Genomic DNA, 22,655 nt, shown 5'->3' with positions numbered 1-22,655 from the left:
AAGTTACCCCAAAACATGGGGTAATCCCAGCCACTCTTTCGATAATCATAATTCAATACTAACTAATAATTAGAATTATGTTCATATTTTAAAATGAACAAATATGGAAGAAAGTATATTATATTTTGCAGAAAATTACAGGGAATATTTCACATTTTAATTTTTAAAATATACGAGAAAGTGGCCAAAGTTACCCCACTTTACGGTATGATTTACCATTGTTTCAGTGAGTTTCGAACTCAAGTTTGATTTGGTGTGCACTACTGAAAAGTTCTTCCATCCACTTGTCTTTCATTCTTAATTAAATTCTTGTTATCATTTATGTTATTCTCATAAGTGACAAAAATTAGAGAAATTAATTTATGATATTTCAAAAAGTGTAAAATTAAGGAAATAACTTTTCCACAGATTGTGTAATTTTAAGTTTCAGTTTAGAAATGTATGTGTGTATCTGTGATGGTTGGTTGTGTGACACCTGTAATTGAAAATATGCATTAAGAAGGTCATAAACATGTCTAAACTGACGTAAATACAAATGTTAATACTTTCTAAATATTTGAGTGTGATTTGATAGAATCTTTTAAAAACAAAAGATTTCATTCTATTTAATTTGTTGTTTCTTTTTCAGGTTTAATACTGTTACCATAATTATGGTAGTTGTGGGTAGTTTATAAATTTATTAGTCAAAATTAGTTTCAGCTGACTGAAGAACCTAACAGTTATAAAATAATGTGAGTTGAAACTGAAAAGAAATGGCTTCAGATATTACAAAATACTTGTGTTTTGTTATTTGAGTTTATGATTTGTTAATAAATTCATTTTCTAATAAACTGCATTCTTGTTTGTACAGGCTACGAACCTAGGACCTGGTCCAGTTTATTTCCACATCCTTTCATCATCTGTTCAATTTCCCATACGGTATTGAAAACAATGAATGTATTGTTAATTTATTGTGTGTAAGGGTACAATTTCATTCATTCATCATTTACAAGGGACCCTGGGTTTATTCCTTTAAATTACTCATATGGCTCTCTTCTTTCTTGGCCCTTTTCCCTGTCTTCTGGGAGTTGGCACTAATGGAGATTAAACCTACTTTTATGTCCACATGCCCTTCCTGATGCCAACCTTCAGTGGAGGGATATATTCACTACTGTGTGTTTCTGTGATGGCTGGTTGTGTGACATGTGTAAATGAAGATATTTATTAAGATCACAAACATCCAGCCCGCAAACTACAGAAATTAGCCAAATATGGTTAAAATCCCAGACTCAGCTGAGAATCAAATCGAGAGCCATTGGAGTCAAAGGTCACTACAATGACCATTCAGCCAAGAAGCCAGACAAAAACTGCGTTTGCATATGCATCTTCAAACGGCAAATTCTTATAATTGCAGCAGTAATACCATATAGTGAAGATGAGTGGCAGCAGAAAAGAGAGAGCACCTCAACTAACAACAACAGTCAGTGTAATGTTATTGTTGTTAAGTTTTATGGGCTTAGGAAACTGTAGGCCATTACATTTAGTTTTCTTCTGGCTCTGCAATATTAAGACATCCAATATGAAGAGAGTCTTCAAAATCTCCTTGCCTTCAGGACTTCCTTTTCTCTTAATCTTCTTATTCACAAATTCCTTCTCATTTCATTTTCCTGATCAATATGGCAGTGACCATGTGATTTTGCACCTTATTAAAACAATCATGATAACTACTATCATAACCAATTACCACATTATCATAACAACTAAGCAATATTTCCATGTCAATGATGATCTGTGTTGATGGACTTGACACTAAAATTTTAAATTCATTAATATTTCATAGCCCAAACAGTACAATTATGAGAGACATATTTGATAGGAAAAGCAGTTTTTGTTGTATACATTTTTTATGTGGAACTAATATTTCTGGTCATATAAGGAAATTTGTGAAAATGTCTGAATGTTACAATGTAAACAAAATTAATGAATCTACCACCTGGGCAACAGCCCTAACAGTGGTGGTAGACGATGATGATGATCTCTGTCATTATTTCTTGCACGGTGAAAGCAAGAAAACTGAAAGATGGGAAATTATATTGTACACATGTATATGTACAGTTTTTCTATATAGCTAATATTCAGGGAAAAATCTGAGTTTTTCTGTTTGGTCCCCTTAATACTGCTACATTACTGTAAACTAATCAAATAATATACAGCCTTGTGCACATCTTGGCTATTCTCGAACATGAGTACAGAGTTTCCACATAGTCTGTTAAGCCATTTTCCTATAATATCTCCACAAACCTCTGCAAATAACCTTACTCCTTGTGGGTGGGGTTAACTTCCAATAAGTAACCAGGGGAACCTGACCCCTACAGAGCGCGTCCCCAGGTGGCGGATAGGGGGCTGCTACAGTATGTAGGGCTGGTTGAAATAACCAATACAACCCGCGGACCAACAGGTAGCCCAATTCCTGGGGGTTTTAAAATACTGGGACACCCTCTCTCCAGGGGTCATAAATATGGAGGGCCCTTGCCCTGGGTTAAGGGTGAAGACCTCAACGGCATCTACGGTGGAGAGGATGGACTTCGGTACGGCGGAGATGGCGGAAGAGGCAACCCATCCTTCTGGGGTGTACAGATGGAACCTACTGCCTTGTAGGACGAGGAAGGCATCCTCAAAGGCCAAGGGAGTAAACCCTGAAAGAAAATCCTCTTATGCGTTAGGCCTAGCAAGTCAGCAGGAAAGTATTGAGTATAGTTGCTTTCAATAAGAAAAAGAGCCTCGGAAAGAATATTATAGACCGGACTGACACGTCCTCTCAGACAATTGTAAAGTATGATGACCGTAAGGCTGATGATATACAATGTTCTGAAAGGAAACCCCAAATAAAAAAAAGACCCAAATACCGAATTGGAACTATGAACATTCTATCATTAACTGGAAAGTTAGAAGAACTCCTAGACATGATGGATAGAAGAAAAATATCAATATTGGGATTAAGTGAGACCAAATGGAAAGGGATTGGATGTAAGACACTTCGTGGAGGTTATAAATTATACTGGAGAGGACAGGAGAAGGTAGCGAAAAATGGTGTTGGATTCTTAATTAACGAAAAACTGATGCTACAGCTGAAGTTATCTGCAAAAGTGATAGAATCATTAAAATGTCCATGAAACTGGAGAACACTAAGTACACCATCATACAAGTGTATGCCCCGCAGACAGGCTGCAGTGAGGAAGACAAAGAGAAATTTCGGCAAGACCTGGAAGATACTGTTAATGAGGAAAATGTTATTATTATTGGAGATCTAAATGCGCAAGTTGGGGTAGACAGACTTGGGTACGAGAACATCATTGGTCCACATGGCTTTGGACAAAGGAACCCAGAAGGAGAACAACTATTAGATCTGTGCAGAAGAAGTGATCTTATAATCAAAAATACATTCTTCAAAAAAAGAGACAGTCACAGAATAACAAGGTACAGTTGGGATGGCCAGTATAGAACATTGATTGACTACGTAATCACAAATAAAGATAGTGGCAGGTACATCACAGATGTAAAGGTCATCCCTAGTGAAAGCATGGACAGTGACCACAGATTGTTGGTAGTAGACTTCAAACATAAGACAAATGAAACGCAGAAACTTATTACGAAAAAACCAAGGATTAAAACTTGGAAGTTGCAAGAAGTCCAAATAAAGGAAGAATACAAACTAAGGATTCAACAGAGTTTGCCGAAGTGTGAAGTAACCAGTGTTAATGAAGAATGGAAGGCCTTCAAAGACACCTTTGTGGGAGAAGCCAAAAACCTATGTGGAGTTACAAGTTCTATCAAAAGAAAAAAGGAGACACCATGGTGGAATGATAGAGTGAAAACAGCGGTGAAAGAAAGAAACCAAATAAAGAAGGCACTGGACAAGGAGAAACAAAAACAGGGAGAAGAACGAAATGAACAAGAAATACAAAGACTTCAAGGAGTATACAGGAACAAGAAACTTGCTGTAAAGAACATTGTAAGGGAAGAAAAAGAGAAGAAATGGAATGAGTTTGCAGACAAACTGGAAGAGGACAGTAGAGGAAATATGAAATTGCTATACAGAGTAGTGAAAAACAAGCGAAGGGGTCAAGAGACCATAAAAGCAATAGAACGTGACGATGGAACTCTGGCACAAGAAGAGGGAGAAATTAAACAAGAACTCAAGATCTATTTTGAAAAGCTGCGGAATGGAGATACAGAAAACATAACAACGGATAGAGGAGAGCCAAGTCGAGGAACCACAACTGAACCACCAATTACATGGCTTGAGGTTGAAAATGCGCTCAAGAGCATGAAGAAAGGAAAGGCAGTGGGCGTAGATGAACTAAGTGCAGATATGCTGAAAGCAGCGGGAGTTCCAGGAATCCAATGGCTCTATAGACTGCTCAACAAGATATGGGAGGAAAATACTATTCCTGAGGACTGGAAGATAGGCATCATTGTACCTCTGTTCAAGAAAGGAAGCCGACGAAAATGTACTAATTACCGTGGTATCACACTACTGTCTCATGTCCTGAAAATATTGGAAAAAATAATAGTGACCAGAATCAGAAATATTGTTGAACCAATTTTGGAAGAAGAGCAGTATGGTTTCAGACCAGGAAGGTCAACTACAGACCTTATATTTGCAATTAGGATGCTAATGGAAAAATACTGGGAGAAGAATAAGCCTTTATTCCTAATATTTTTGGACATTGAGAAAGCATACGATAGTGTACCAAGGGAAAGAATTTGGCAATGCATGAAAGAACTTCAAGTGCGAGATAGCCTCATAGACAAAGTGAAAATGTTGTATAGTGGGAACAGAAGCTGTATTCAAGTAGGATGTGGTTTGTCGGACTGGTTTGAAACAAAGAGAGGAGTGCAGCAGGGCAGCTCATTGTCACCACTTCTATTTATTATTGTAATGGATGTAGTAATGAAATCTATTAAAAGGAAAGAATATGGAGATATCAAAGCCTTCACATTTGTAGATGATGTTGCGATCTGGAGTGACTCAGAAGATGAATTGGGAGAGAGAATACAAAGCTGGAATGAGGAGTTTAAGAAATATGGTTTAAACATCAGCAAGACCAAGACGGTGGTGATGAAAGTGTATGGGGAAGGAGCAGAACCAATAGTCATGTTAAATGAAGCTCAACTGGACAGTGTTCCAGTTTTCAAATACTTGGGTAGCGTTATATCAAATGACAACCTAGCAAAACATGAGGTGAACAATCGAATCAATAAGGCAGCACAATTTTACCACCAGGTAAGACACCTGCTGTGGGATGAGCAAATACCCATGAAAACAAAAATGACATTGTACAAGTCCTATTATACACCAATTCTTACATACAGTCTCGAAACCACAACACTGACCAATAGAGATAATTCCAAACTTCAGGCAGCTGAAATGAAATTCCTACGCGCTATGATCCAGAAAACCAGGAAAGACAAGATTAGGAATGAGAAAATTAGAGAAGAAGTAGGAATAGACAATTCTCTCCTAAATAAGATTCAGATATCAAGACTGAAGTGGTTTGGTCACATGAAGAGGATGCCAGTAAACAGAACTGCAAGGATGGAATTTGACAGAAAGGTAGAAGGAAGACGACCCGTGGGAAGGCCACGAAGGAAATGGATAGATTTAGTTAAGAGCAATGCAATGCTGAGAGGTCATGATTGGGACAAGTTGGTGGAGGAAGAATGGTACAAGGACAGGATGAGATGGAGGAGACTCATATACCACACCCGGGACACTGGAGATGGTTTAGGATGATGATGATGATCTCCACAAACAGACAAAAACTGAACTGGACCTACTTTCAACTCGTGTATACTTAATCGGGTTTAAAAAAAATGAAATATGAGGCAAAAACTTTGAAGTGGACAGACAAAATTATAATTTTATTTATTCAGATTATTTAATACAGTCTGATTATTGTTATGCATTGTAACACTGTAAGGAAAAGTTACTTACTGCTTAAAACACTGCTCTGTATTGCTATTTTTACAGTTATTGAAAGTTTTGTTTACTGAATATCCAGGGTCCTTATCAATCTTATATGCAAAATATTCCACAAACCTATGCTGAACAATTTTGAAATTCCTGATCAAGATGAGAACCTGGAACGACACCAGCAGTTGCAGAAGCAACCATTCTAAAAACTACCTCAACAGGCCCTATATATTGATTTGGTTATATTCAAAACTACTTGGTTCACAATACTTTCAATTCACAATTATTCTTTTGCCACTGAACTAGTGTTTCATGAGCATTGTTCTGTATGATATAGATGTTGATTCCCATAGGGAATCTGAAATATTTGTCCTGAATGAGCAAATTTATAATACCAATATAAATGGTCCGTTACTGGACATTATAAATTTTCCAGCTAGCTCATTCTTGGTTGCCAGCGTTTCGCCCTCGTGTGCTAGGGTGGGCTCATCAGTTGGTACCTAGCACACCTACCAATACGCTGGCAAGTGCATACCGTGGAGGCCACTGCGTAGGCTAACTGGAGCCACCGGCAGTGCCAATGCACTAAGAGACTTTGTCTCATCACTAAAAATTGATGCCTGCTTGGCCATCAGATGATATAGATGTTGATTCCCATAGGGAATCTGAAATATTTGTCCTGAATGAGCAAATTTATAATACCAATATAAATGGTCCGTTACTGGACATTATAAATTTTCCAGCTAGCTCATTCTTGGTTGCCAGCGTTTCGCCCTCGTGTGCTAGGGTGGGCTCATCAGTTGGTACCTAGCACACCTACCAATACGCTGGCAAGTGCATACCGTGGAGGCCACTGCGTAGGCTAACTGGAGCCACCGGCAGTGCCAATGCACTAAGAGACTTTGTCTCATCACTAAAAATTGATGCCTGCTTGGCCATCAGATGATATAGATGTTGATTCCCATAGGGAATCTGAAATATTTGTCCTGAATGAGCAAATTTATAATACCAATATAAATGGTCCGTTACTGGACATTATAAATTTTCCAGCTAGCTCATTCTTGGTTGCCAGCGTTTCGCCCTCGTGTGCTAGGGTGGGCTCATCAGTTGGTACCTAGCACACCTACCAATACGCTGGCAAGTGCATACCGTGGAGGCCACTGCGTAGGCTAACTGGAGCCACCGGCAGTGCCAATGCACTAAGAGACTTTGTCTCATCACTAAAAATTGATGCCTGCTTGGCCATCAGATGATATAGATGTTGATTCCCATAGGGAATCTGAAATATTTGTCCTGAATGAGCAAATTTATAATACCAATATAAATGGTCCGTTACTGGACATTATAAATTTTCCAGCTAGCTCATTCTTGGTTGCCAGCGTTTCGCCCTCGTGTGCTAGGGTGGGCTCATCAGTTGGTACCTAGCACACCTACCAATACGCTGGCAAGTGCATACCGTGGAGGCCACTGCGTAGGCTAACTGGAGCCACCGGCAGTGATGAGCCCACCCTAGCACACGAGGGCGAAACGCTGGCAACCAAGAATGAGCTAGCTGGAAAATTTATAATGTCCAGTAACGGACCATTTATATTGGTATTATAAATTTGCTCATTCAGGACAAATATTTCAGATTCCCTATGGGAATCAACATCTATATCATCTGATGGCCAAGCAGGCATCAATTTTTAGTGATGAGACAAAGTCTCTTAGTGCATTGGCACTGCCGGTGGCTCCAGTTAGCCTACGCAGTGGCCTCCACGGTATGCACTTGCCAGCGTATTGGTAGGTGTGCTAGGTACCAACTGATGAGCCCACCCTAGCACACGAGGGCGAAACGCTGGCAACCAAGAATGAGCTAGCTGGAAAATTTATAATGTCCAGTAACGGACCATTTATATTGGTATTATAAATTTGCTCATTCAGGACAAATATTTCAGATTCCCTATGGGAATCAACATCTATATCATCTGATGGCCAAGCAGGCATCAATTTTTAGTGATGAGACAAAGTCTCTTAGTGCATTGGCACTGCCGGTGGCTCCAGTTAGCCTACGCAGTGGCCTCCACGGTATGCACTTGCCAGCGTATTGGTAGGTGTGCTAGGTACCAACTGATGAGCCCACCCTAGCACACGAGGGCGAAACGCTGGCAACCAAGAATGAGCTAGCTGGAAAATTTATAATGTCCAGTAACGGACCATTTATATTGGTATTATAAATTTGCTCATTCAGGACAAATATTTCAGATTCCCTATGGGAATCAACATCTATATCATCTGATGGCCAAGCAGGCATCAATTTTTAGTGATGAGACAAAGTCTCTTAGTGCATTGGCACTGCCGGTGGCTCCAGTTAGCCTACGCAGTGGCCTCCACGGTATGCACTTGCCAGCGTATTGGTAGGTGTGCTAGGTACCAACTGATGAGCCCACCCTAGCACACGAGGGCGAAACGCTGGCAACCAAGAATGAGCTAGCTGGAAAATTTATAATGTCCAATAACGGACCATTTATATTGGTATTATAAATTTGCTCATTCAGGACAAATATTTCAGATTCCCTATGGGAATCAACATCTATATCATCTGATGGCCAAGCAGGCATCAATTTTTAGTGATGAGACAAAGTCTCTTAGTGCATTGGCACTGCCGGTGGCTCCAGTTAGCCTACGCAGTGGCCTCCACGGTATGCACTTGCCAGCGTATTGGTAGGTGTGCTAGGTACCAACTGATGAGCCCACCCTAGCACACGAGGGCGAAACGCTGGCAACCAAGAATGAGCTAGCTGGAAAATTTATAATGTCCAGTAACGGACCATTTATATTGGTATTATTGTTCTGTATGCCAAAGTGAACCAGCTTTTAAAATTTATTCTCCTACTCTTAGGCTTCAGAAGTGCTGCATGGTGCACCCTAAAGGTAAGTGGGATAAGTATACTGTATGTTAGTTACATTCTGCATCCCCAGAGTCTTCTGCAATTTGATGCTACCGGTACTCATCTGGTTCACTTTGGTATGCAGAGTAAATAGCACTGCAAACTTCCAACTGAACCAACTTAAACATTTAAAAGCAATATTATAACAAAAGATTTTGCCTTCACTGCTTTCAGTTTCTGTCTCTGAATCATATTCATCACTTGATGCACTACACATACCTAACAAATCATCACTATCATAACAAATTTCACAATTTTCACTCAAGACTCCACTACAGGTGTTAGGTACAGGCACCATTTTTTCTTGTACTCAATTCATTATGCCAACTGCACAAATCACAATTCTGCTGTGTGGCATAACAAAATTTCCAGTTTCCTACCTCTATGTGTACAAATCCATTTGGTTCATCCTGGCATATGAATAACAAACTGAACTTGGTTCATTCTGGCATCAGACCCTCCATATATCAAATGATCATTGTCAGTACATGTCAACATCTCATCTATGTTTAGTTTTTGGCTTCTGCTGCTATATGCAAAGTATGAACCTTTCTCATGATGCACAAGTCAGCTGAGTTTTCTTATGAGTAGGGCTGGTATTCGTGCTGAATCAACTACAAATGGATGAATTGGCTTTGTACCTCATGAGGTCTAGGTCTAATATTGATCAGTATTAAGGAATAGACATATCACACTGCATACATTTCTAAATGACTATGGTTAACTATGGAAGTAGTAGGAAACAATATTAAAACTACAGATCTGAAATAGTAATAACAACTGAGGAATTATTCTACTTAAGTTACTAAGCAATCTGTCAAAAACTCGAGAAATATAATTTCCCACATCATTATCTTGAGTGTTAAAAAGAAAAGACTCTTTAATAATTTTAGTTCAAACTGTATGTTACAATTGTAAGTCCTTGCAAATGAATACAATTATTTTTCAAATACTAACATGCTATTACATCAATTTTATATGTTACAATATTAAATATCATATGAAATTTAATATAATTTTACTATCAGAAGAATGAGGGCCATGTTGACACTATCGTGTGAAAAATCTAATTCCCTCATTGCGAACTTATGAACTTGCCATTAGAAATTACTAGGCAGGCAATAATTCCATTGTGAAAATTTATCTCTCTTATGCAGTTATCAGATTGTACCTCTACTAATCTGCTTCAGATATACTGTACACTGTTGGTAGATGCACAGTGGATCTCGGCCCACTAGTGACCATGGCTGGTTCGTGGTCCAACAGCTCTGCACTCTGACTGGCCAACCAAGCAGAGGAGGGGTGGTTACGGCTCTACCATGGCTCTACACCTGTGTATTCGGGAGACGGAAAAGAGCTGGACCTCTTGGCTGGTCCCCACTGTCGGCTGTCCTGAGAATGGTTTTCCATAATTTTCCATTCTCTTGCACTAAGGCGAATGCTGGGATAGTTCCTAGTATAGGCCATGGCCGCCAACCCCCTCACCTTCTCCGAGCATCTCCTTCACCGTAACAAATCTCCCGTCCTGAGAGATGGCGTTACCGACTAAGAGGCCCGCCTCCCCCTTGGGGGGAAGAATGAAAACATTTTAGTAATAGTAGTAGTAGTAGTAGTAGTAGTAGTAGTAGTAGTAGTAGTAGTAGTGTACATCTCAGAGTCAGTGGGTACATCCTGACCCATCCCACTCTGATGAGTCTAGTGTCAGGTCAAAGACAAAATGCTGGTTTTATAGAGCAAACATCTGAAAAGCCTTATATCCAATAACTAACAACTCTTAATAAAAAAACAACTTCTTATTATGAACCCATTAGCAACACTGGCAACAATAAACCAATACATGTGAAATGGGAAATACATTACAGTACAAAGCTTCCTGTCAGTATCATGGGTAGCCAGTGCTCCAGGAGCATTGTGGAGAAACTTTCCAATTACAGCTTCATGCTAGGGTTTAAATTTGATTGTCAAGGCCAGTAAAGCAATTAGCTAGAGCGATGCATCAAGTCAGTTGTGCAAGGACTTACATGAAAACATGATGACAATCTTCATATATTCATACACTGCCATCTTCACACAGATGGGCTTTCGCTTCATCAACTCTGGTTCTTATACATTAATTTATTTTCAGCCCCTGATGATCTCAATTCTTTGGGAGCATGTGTTTGCGACCATGGGGCCTTAGCTGAGTCCTAACATTTCTTCCACTTACGTGTATCGTGCTCTTCAATTTCATCTATCTGATCTGACCTCCCTTGGTAAACTCTTGAGCGTTCGAGGCTCTTGTCTTCCTATGGCCGACTTCTTCATTGTTTGAAGTGTTGGATCCCTTCTATTTTTCCCTCTGATTAGTGTTAATGGCAGATGGTTGCCTGGTTGTACTTCCTCTTAAAAGAATAATTGCCACCACCACCAACCTTGATCTCAGTTCTCTTTTCCAGTTTCATCAGACAGAGACTGAAGGTCGTTAAGGGGTCACTTGACAGATAATCAGCCTTGATGTGGGATGTGGATGGATAAATATCATTTCCCACACTAAGATTGAATATCTGTCAAGGGGGCCACCAGTGGGTGTTAATGTTTGACCTAATGAAGCTGGGAAGTAGAAATGAGCTCACCAGGTTTTCAGAAGATGGCGGAGGTGGTGATTATTGTTTTAAGTGTAAGTTTGACTGTTTATGCATGTGTAGAACTATTTGATAAATAAATACTTACAGTAAAGCATTTTTTCTTCATCAACTTGGCTGCCCAATTGACAAAGTTTACATTGTGTACATAAGAAAAGGAGGAAGAAAAATAATTGGGAGAAAAAGATCTGAAATTACAACAGTATCCATCGTTATCAACAGGATCATTTATATCAAATGCCTATTGATATCAGTTATACAGGTAGCTCTTTAGCATGTTCAAAAATGTTTTCGAAGTGGGTAAACAAAGGCACTTCATTAACTGAAGTTTCGTGCAAATGGAACCTAGCAAGAATTGGCAGAACTTTGTCAATATTGTGCCGGTAGGACTAATTTGTAAATCTGTACCTGCAGTGTACTTCTCATTGTAATGTACTGCATACTTGTAGTTCTATTAATAAACTAAACCAACCTTGTATTTGAATCTGACTAAACAAAATAATTTGTTTTTGTTAGCAAATTAAAATCTTGGTATTTCATTCAGATAATTTATTTGAAAATGGCTTGCAAAATGCTCAAAAATATAAATAATAACAATCCATTAATAAAATATAACTTTGAATATAATTGTGACTAACATTGAACAGCTCAAAACAGAGCATACAGTAATTGAGAGAAGGTAAAATCTGAGTATTAATTGGTGCCCAATTTTGGTATAGCTTTATTTTAGAGGTAATTTGCTTAAAGCCAATTTAAGCCAATTTTCAAAACAATTTAGAAGATATGTTATATTTACTTGTAGTTCAAAAAAGAAATCACAATGGCTTTAATGAAAATAACAAAATGCCAAGTAGCTCAAAATGACACAGCAACTGTTTTATTGAAATAAAGGTAACTAAGTTAGCAACTTTTGGGTCTTTTGTAATTGTTATTATGACTACATTCTACTCAGTACATACTCTCTCCTTTTTATTTGATAGCTTGAATTCATGCTTTTTATATAAATAACAAATTATTATTATTATTATTATTATTATTATTATTATTATTATTATTATTATTATTATTATTATTATTATTATGTATGACCATTGCTAACCTGGTGCAGCCCTTATAAAGTAGACTCTCTGATGGAGGTGAGTGGTGTCTGCCATGTATGGGTAACTGTGCTAGTGCGCTGGAGGATAGAGCTGTGTTGGTATGTGAGTTGCAGTAATGTTGGGGACAAAACAAATACCCAATGCCTGAGCCAAGTGAATTACCCATTTTATATTAAAACCCTCCTCGACTGGGAATCAAACCCAGGGCACCTAAGACCGAAGGTGAAGACACTGACGACTCAGCCACTGGACTAGACAAAACTTTATGATTATTTCATTAGACAATAATAAAATGAAACCAGATTTATTTCAGGATATTTTAACCAATGAAATGATGATGACAGAGATCATTCTCATGAATTATCTACTAAAAGAAAAGTATGGTTGAAATTCAAGAAATCTTCACTTGTAAGGTAATTACAAGTGCTTGCAGACTGGATAGGATTTGTGTGAACAATATGCCTACTTCTGTTTCTGTTTTTGTAAATTACTTCTCCAATTATGTCTTCCAGTGGCTCTCCCTTTTAAATTAAATCTTCTTTAATTTAGTCCAACCATCTCCTTCTGGGATGTCAAATGGGTCTTTTTCCGGGCACCATTCTTTCAAAGTTATTCCTACAAATCTGCACCTGCATTTGCTTTACATGGCCAAACCATTTCAGCTGTGCAGCTCTCAGGTTTCCCTCCTATGTTGAGTTCACCTGCATATCCATTCTGAGGTAATCCTGATTCTGTTCCTTCTCATCTTCAGCAGAGCTAATAGAAACTTTATTCCACATGCTTGTAATTTACGTCATGTTTGGCGGAAGGTATATTTGAACGTCGTCTGTTACATTTCTAAAGGAACTGCCTTGTCCCAGAATAGATTAAACACTTGGTAGAAGAAGTTGGATCCTTTGGACACATTAGTTTGAACTTTTGGTTCAACATTTCCATTACTGGGGACAACACTTCCAAGATAGCTGAAGTTTTTCACACATTCAATTATCTTTTCCATGAAGCGTGAGGTTACACTAAGTGGATATTCTACTCATTTTCTTTTTCTTGCTCACAGTTAACTTATATTCTCTAAACATGCTGCTCCAACAAGTCAACATCCTCTGTTACTCCTGTTCTGTGAAGAGTAGTGGGGACAACTACCTTGCTATACTACTCTCTTATTTCGGCCCTGAAATTGATGAACGGATGGAAGTAATCCGGAGCAGATCGATTTTATCAGAGTATTCACTGAAAGAGCAAACCATTCCGATCAGCCATTTCTCAGTGGCACACACTGCTCTCATAATTTTCATACAATGTTTGAATCTTCCAAGTAAGAGATTTTGAATCCTTTAGTTCGTCTAGGTTCTCACATATTTTATTTCTTGATATGCTACCAGAAGCTTTTTCTAAGTCCAAAAACACAAAAATTAGATATTTTCCTCTTTCCCAGTACTTTTCTATTATCTGTCTAATGACAAAGACAAGATCTAATAGCCCTCTGTTGCATCTGAAACCATGTTGTTCTTCTTCAAATTGATATTCTGTTATTGCTCTTAGTCTCTTCTCTATGATCTCTTCCATTGTCTTAAGGTAGTGTGACAGCAGGGTTATGTCCGACTCCTTGGCTGAATGGTCAGCGTACTGGCCTTTGGTTCAGAGAGTCCCGGGTTCGATTCCCGCCCGGGACGGGTTAATTGGTTAATTGGGGGCTGGGTGTGTGTGGCGTATTCAACATTAGAAATCATCCTAGATAGGGCTCTCATCTCTCTTTTTTTTTTTTTTTTTTTTTTTTTTTTTAATGCATCGAGTTTAGCCTCTATGGACTGTGTGGTAACAACCAACTTAATTTTAGTGTCTAGGTCTTGTTCTTGTTCCAGCTTTGACTTCCTGCCAGTATCTTCTGAGCCCAGCGACGAGTGCCTGTTTATGCTCTTCAGACAAAGGTCCTTTCCGTCCTCTGGAAGTTGATGCCATGTTGAAACCTTGACAGTTGTTCACCAATCTTCTGAATGCGTTCCTGTCATGAATTTCTTGGTCTGAAATACCAGTCTGCCTCATATCATTTTTTGCATTCCTGGAACCATCTCGGCCTTGTTGCCTTAGATTGAATAAAATTCCATATTCTTTTTGTTAGTCGATCATCAGTCATCCTCAAGAGATGGCCGTAAAATAATAGCCGCCTCTTCTTAATTGACGCTTATTATTATAGCAGGGTTATCCTTCTATAGTTGGTAAACTTCTTCCAACTTCCTTTCTTAAATAATAATGGTATAATCGGACCTTTCTTCCAATCACCTAGTATTTTACTCTCTTTCCATATTGCTCCTAGTGTTTGGTGCAGCCACTGTGTACTATGTATTTACTGTTACTTTTATTCATACTTGCTGATAAAAATATAAGTATGTACCCTGTTTAACTGCCTTTCAACTAGTACCAATATAATTGCCCAGTAAAAATATTTTCTCAATGTAAAAAAAAATAATTGGAAAACATGGTCATGCATGAGCAAATTGCCTCAAAGTATGCCCTTGGGCATTTCAATGAGTGATTTGGTCACAATTCAAGTACAAAATATATTCTTAAAATTAAGTACAAAATTATAAAAACTAAATTTTGTTGAATAATTCTGTTTGATGCTGGTTAACAATTCTAGTCAGTATCCATGACTTCATCCGCACATCTTGTACAGGTTGCTTTGGTGTGTTCTTTACAAATTGGTATTAGGCAGGAACTGAATGTTACAGTTGTCTTCCTATATTTCTTCAAGGACATATTCTACAGTTTCTTCAGATTTTTCTTGGATAGGTTCCAGTTTGAATACTTCAGTTATTCTTATTTTCATTTGTCGTGCAATATTGTATCATGGACTTGATGTTTTTCAAGCTTGATCAAGAAGAAGTTGCCGCCCTAAATCGGTCATAAATGATCAGTGAGGGAGAACCTTTTTGTGTTCAAATGTCTGGCTGTTTGCTTTGTAAATTACATAACCATTTATTTCCCCAACATGCAGCATGAAGAAAAACATCATCATTGGCCACTGGTTTGATATTCTTGCCACACTGTATTGTTTCTGCATAGCATCACCAACATCAACTCCACATTTATACTGGTTGTGAAAGGTCACCATACTGGGCTTAAAGTCTTCTTCTGAGTTCTCATCAATCTCATCTGTCTCATGCAGTCTGAAAGCAAGAGAACAAATTTGTTTTTGTTGGGCTTGTAAGAAACTAATACTTTGTTGTGTGTAAACAAAAACAATGAACTGTTGATTGGTTGTTTGCTTCCTTGTGGTTCTAATGTCAGCTCTTTAGGAATTTATTTTTTATTTCTTCTGATGGTCCCTATGAGAGTCAGATTATTTTTTTTCCAGCAAGTCTTATGCCATGGGAAGGGGGATAAAATAATTGTCACAAGTGACATTTCGTCCTGTGTTTGAGAAAGATGATGTGAGCCTGTTAATAACAACCCTAGCAGAGTTGTTTTGTTCATAAGGTCCTCTTCCTTGCTTAAAAATGAATACCTTCATGTTGGAAGTGTAGAAAGTCCTTGAATCTGACATGCCCACACTTTTATGCCAAACTTACCAGGCTTTCTTGGCATGTAGATTCTAAAGGTACATTTCTCTAAAAAATTAGGCAACATTCCATCTACAGTGACAAATTAGCTATGGCTATAGATCTTCTTATGCAAACTGACAAACTCATCAAATAATAATAATTCTCTCATGTAGTAAAACTTATCCTCTGATTTTCTTTCTTGATGACTTTCAATGTCTTAGATTTCTCAGCAAAAATTTAAATCTACTGAAACTCATACAGTCATCATCCTGCCAAAAATCAAAATTGTTTTGATGTCCAGAATGCACTACACTAGTTAAGTATAGCAGACCTATTAATTCTTTTATTTCCATAATGTCTGTTTCCTTTGTGCCTCTATCACGTTCGTAATTCATTTTTACCTCATTTATTTTTTGGTTTGTATAAGTTACAAGATAATTTTTTTATAATATGTGATCTGGGAAATATAGCGTCCAGCATTCTAATTCAGTTTCAGTAAGTCTTCCATTCTTAACTGGCCCTGGAAGTTGAGTAACAATATTACGCCTTCAACTGCGATTATATCTTTTTTGTGGCCTATCTGACCAAATTGTAGGATTCAGGATGAGCCTGCTGCTATAGATAGGGTTAGCAAGAACCTCACCTTGTTCTGGCTCTCCTTCAAGTTCTTCTCCATCAAAACTGTGTTCATCCTCTTCATTTAAACTTTCTTCTGAAGCACTATCACTCTCAAAATTATTTACAATTTCACTTTCATCTATGTCACTGTTGTCACTTGAAACCTGCTCAGGAACAGATTCCACTGGGTGAGTGGGCCATGCGGTTAGGGGCGCGCGCAGCTGTGAGCTTGCATCCAGGTGGTAGTGGGTTCGAACCCCACTGTCGGCAGTCCTGAAAATGGTCTTCCGTGGTTTCCTATTTTCACACCAGGCAAATGCTGGGGTTGGACCTTAATTAAGGCCACGGCCACTTCCTTCCCATTCCTAGGCCTTTCCTATCCCATCATCGCCATAAGACCTATCCGTGTTGGTGCGACGTAAAGCATATAGGGGTAAAAAAAAAAAAAAAAAAAAAGGGAACAGATTCCAACAACTGTCTAATTTCCCTCTGTTCCTCTTCAGAATTTGTTGTTATAGATAAAACTACAACATTACTTCACTAAAAACCATCAAAAACCTCATGAACATTACTTAATGAAACTCTCTCAGAAATGCGGAGTCATGTAAAAATGCACTAAGCGAGGGGTCGCACAAAGGCAATTTGCTGCGGCAGATGCCCGAGTTGAATGAAACTTAAACTGCTCCAGAATGCAGCAGGCAATACACTGATGATAGTCAAGGTCAGGTACGAGAGAGAGAATTGAATTGAATTGAATTGAATTGAATTGAATTTATTGATAATGATGATATACATGCCACTGAGGCTGAAAAGCCCCTTTATGTAGCGTCTACTTATAACACAATACAAGTTTATGAATATACTAACTACATTTTATAATATTAAAATATCAAATTAAACATTAAACTTAAAATTAAAATACAGATACCAATTCCAATAAAGTTAAAACATAAATCATATAAGAAGTAATAAAACATATCACTCGATTTTTTAATATTTTAGGCTACAAGAATCTCAGGAATATAAAAAACAGAAACAATTTTCTTAGAAATATACATATTTCTTATTATTGGACAGAGAGAGAGAGACAGAGAGAGAGAGAGAGAGAGAGAGGGGGGGGGGGGGATGAAACAGGCACCCTAAACCCTACTGCTGCTAGCAACAAAATTATTAACAAATATAAAAAAGTGGGGCAAACTGCCATGTGCACGACCTCTCACATGTTAAGAAAGCACCCCAACAATATGAATTTAGAGAAAGGTTACAAAATCAGCAATTCTTGGATGCCTATTATATTATTATTATTAGGTTCGTTACGACCCCTGAGGATCACGAGTGACTTGTTCGGTATGTCTTCTTTCTTCCCAATACCTCTTCATTCTCTCACTCCTCCTCTTTCTCTCGGCTTCCGTGATCTGAATCTGGATCCTGGTGTCTGTCCATCTGTGACCTTCCACGAGCTTTTTGTATTTGGACCTATCCTGTACTGTCATCAGTGGATATTTTTCCTTTATGCCAATAGTCTCCCAATCTTCTCTGACTTCCTTCATCCACTTATTTCCAGTTAAGCAGGTTGCATTCCATATCTTCTTCGTCAGCCTACTGTCATCCATCCTCATGAGATGTCCAACAAATCCTAACCTTCTCTTTCTTATCACACTCGAGATTGGTTCTATACTCGCATGTAGTTCCTGCCTTGATCTGTGTACCCAAATTTCACCTTGCTTTTTGGTGCCCCATATATGTCTCAAGATTCTTCTTTCCTCCTTCTCCAATTGTATGCAAGCTCTCTTGCCTAATGTCAGCGTTTCAGTTGCATATAATGCAGCATTCCTGATGGTTATCATGTAGTGTCGCAGTTTGGCGTTCCTCGAGAGGTTCTTCTTTCCATATGTAGTCATGGCTGCATATCGTAGTTTCAGCAGCAGTTGAGCTCTGTCTGTGGTACTTTTGTTGCTTTGTACTTTACCCGTGATGTTCTCACCTAGGTACCGGAAGCTGTCGACTCTCTCTACCACTTGGCCTTTTACATTCCAATCGGTCTTCGTATTCAGTACCTTCGTCTTGTTGTAGGCTATTTTCAGACCAACCTTTGCTGCAGTTTCTGCTAGATTTGCTAGTGCCAACTTTGCTTCTTCTTCCTTCTCATGTAACAACACCATATCATCTGCGAAGGCAAGGCAATCCACTATGACATTGTTTTTGATCTTATATCCAATATGTACACCTTCAATTCCCATGGTTCTATTCAACTGTCTCCACTGCTTCACCACTTCATCCAAAACTAGGTTAAATAATATTGGCGACAGCCCATCCCCTTGTCGGACTCCTGTCTTAATTTCAAAGCTGTCTGACAACATACTCCGGTATCTTACTCTAGCAGTTGTATCCTGCAATGTTTCCCCCACCAATCCATGTGTCGTAGAATCCAATCCTCTGTCGCGTAGGATGTTCAGTAGTGTGTTCCTGTCTATTGAATCGTAGGCTTTTGCGAAGTCTACAAATGTAACTATTGTGTCTTTTCCTTTCCTGTGTCTGTGTTCTATGATTCTCTTTAGTCCAAAGATCTGTTCTACGCAGTTTCTCCCTTTCCGGAAACCACCCTGGTATTCTCCTATGGTCGATTCAAGCTGTGCTTCCACTCTGTTCAGCAATAATCTCGAGAGTATCTTGTACCCAATATTTAGCAGTGAGATACCTCTGTAGTTATCCAGTATTCTTTTGTCTCCTTTCTTATGTACTGGTATAATTATGGCTTCTTTCCAGTCGCTAGGTATCTTCTTATTTATCCAGATGTCCATTATTATTCTGTACATGCTTTCTTCCATTGCAGGACCACCCCATTTGATCTCCTCGGCGCATATACCATCATTACCTGCCGCTTTGTTGTTCTTGAGATCCTTGATTGCCTTCACAATTTCTGTTTTGGTGGGTGCTCGTCCTTGGTTGATGTTTCTGCTATACTGTAGAGTAATGCTCCCTGTGGGTGCTTCTGTGTTCAGTAGATCTTTGAAATATCTTGCCATTTCCTCGCATACATCTTTTTCTCCTATTTTCAACTCGCCATCTTGTTCTTTCACAAAAGGTTCTCTCGCCTCATAACCCTTTATCCTGCTCTTCATCTCCTTAAAGAAGGATCATGATTTGTTTTTCTTAAACGCATGATCAGCTTCTTCCAGCCTCTCATTCCACCTTTTCCTTCTGGCATTCCTGATCGTCTGATGAAGACAACACATACACCCAGCCGCCCTGCCAGCGAAATTAACCAATGATGGTTAAAATTACAAACTCTGCTAGGAATTGAACCCGGGACCCCTGTGACCAAAGGTCAGCATGCTAATCATTTAGCCATGGAGCCGGACAATATCCAATTGAACACAAGTCATCACATTTTAAACAAGATACCAGTGTCAAGTTGTAAAAAGTGTTGATAATATGAAACCTTCAAATAGTAAAGATCACTATCGCTTTAACATTTTAAAATCTCTGATTTGTTCCATCTTAATTTCACTAACAAGTTACTTTCCAGAACAGTTGAAAATTTCTAGGATAGTTTGTGTACAAAAGGTGATAAGTCAGAAATTTAAAAGTTATCATTCAGTGCCATTTGTTTCAATTCTTTCAAAAAAATTAAATGATATTGCATGATATTCTGCTTGTAAAAATAGCTTATTAAGGCTTTTACGGAAATAAAAAGAACTTTTTAGATTATACAGTGAAGCCTTGGATTGCGAGCATAATTCATCTTGTAATCCAAAGCACTCTTATATCAAAGCAAATTTTCCCATAAGAAATATTTGAAACTCAGGTGATTCGTTTCAAGGCCCAAAAATTTGTATCGAAATAAAATTATTCACATGAGAAGCAACTTTCCTACATGTTTTAGAACACATGAACATTGCCTTGATACTCTCATGACTCCTTTTTGCTACATCCAGATTGTTTAGTTGTTCTTTCTTCTTCAATATTATGCAATTACTTATTGTAGACTTTGTGTGAAATCTCATGATATTGGGCACATGTACACCTTTTTTTCATACTTCCTGCTGTAGTAAAGTTAGGCTTCTAAAAAAACAGATCAGTACTACTCGTAGTACGGAACCTCGCTCGTTTATCAAGTTAGAATTCATTTCATTTTTTTGCTCGTCTTGTAAGATGCTTGCAGACCAAGTTGCTCACAATCCAAGGTTTTATTGTAAGTATTTGATCGAATGCAGTATGTTATCTGGCAACAGTAAACTGCATGTCTCTGTGTCCTTTTGAACTTATTGCACAATGTTACTCGCTGTCTGGCATCTGTTCCTCCAGGCCAGAGGTGCTCAATATACAGCCCATAGGCTAGACTTGGCCCGGAAAGGCATTTTATGTGGCCCCCTGGCTGAGTTTTTATAATGTGCTTAAGTTTCAGTTTGTGTTTTTCATAGATAAACAAACATTGTTGTAATTTACAGAGAAAGGAGATCGTACGAAAAATCTCTGAATTATTCATAGTTTTCTTCCTGCCATGATATTTCTTTTACTGGGCTGTAGGGAAGTTCTAAGATGTATAATTATTCCCACCTAAAAAGCAGATAAGGATTAGACTTTTTCCATTCCTTTCTTGGAATTACAGCTGCAGACTTCCCCGGAAAGTGAAAGACCTGCTGAAATCCATGGGGGATTATATAAGTACAATTATCTTGGGACATCCACAGGAAATGGCCAGTTTACACCGGAAATTGCTTCAGGAGGTTCATTGTGGTTTACTACTTTATTGTGACCTAACGTTCCCATGAATTATTGATATTTAAAGTTGTTTTAATCATTGATTAGTGAATGCAAATGTTCCTTTCCAAATGTAGAAAAGTGGATAGTGAGTGCCGTGTTTTTGAAGAAAAATGGACTGATGACTATTTTTGTATAGAGAACAACGGAAATGTAATGTATTTGAAACGCAAGGAAAATATTTCAGTTTTTAAAGAATACAACATCAGGTGGCATTATGATTCTAACCACAGATGTGTATAAAATACAATGTAATATTACTGAAGGGAAACATTTCAAATTTAATGAAAGGTCTCACTGCTCAAAAACAAATGTTCATGAAATAGATTGAAGAAAATATAGCTGCAGTCTATGCTAGTTATAGAGTTGTACATTTATTAGCCATGAAAGGGAAACCATTTTCTAATGGAGAGTTTGTGAAGAGCTCTATACTTTCTGATAAATTTGGTCAGCTTATTTGTGGAGCACAATGATGAGAAGAACAGAAGAACTCAGGGCAAATTTGTATTCACAACTGTGTGAGAAACCAAAATCATTTGAGTGCTTTTCGTTGGCTTTGGATGAAAGTAATGGCATCTGTGATACAGCACAACTTTTATCTTATATTCGTGGCAGTGACAAAGCGTGTGAAGTAACTTAAGAGCTGGCATTTTTAAGAAGCATCCATGGAACTACAACAGGCAAGGAGGTGTATCTTCAACTGAGAAAAACATTGAAGGATCTCAATTTAGGATGGGATGGACTGGCAGCTATAACAACAGATAGAGCAAGGAATATAAGTGGTACAAAAACTGGATTCATTGGAAGAATAAGAACTGAATTTACCAACAGAAATACTGATATGCCTCTTAAATTACACTGCAGTATTTATCAACAAGTGCTATGTGGAACATGTGATGAACACAGTGACATCTACAATTAATTATATTCGATCACATGGACTCAATCATCAGCAGTTCTAGTCAATTCTGGCTGAAAATGACTCTGATTACAGCGATGAAATCTATCATAATAAGGTACACTGCCCTAGTCGGTGGTAATATTTTGAAACACTTCTTTCATCTTCGTGAAGAAATAACATTTATGAACATGACACAGAAAAAATTGGTAGAATTTGGCGATGAAAA

The sequence above is a fragment of the Anabrus simplex genome, chromosome 3 (genome assembly GCF_040414725.1).
Source record: "Anabrus simplex isolate iqAnaSimp1 chromosome 3, ASM4041472v1, whole genome shotgun sequence".
Classification (NCBI taxonomy): domain Eukaryota; kingdom Metazoa; phylum Arthropoda; class Insecta; order Orthoptera; family Tettigoniidae; genus Anabrus; species Anabrus simplex.
Note: the sequence above shows the minus strand (reverse complement) of the source record.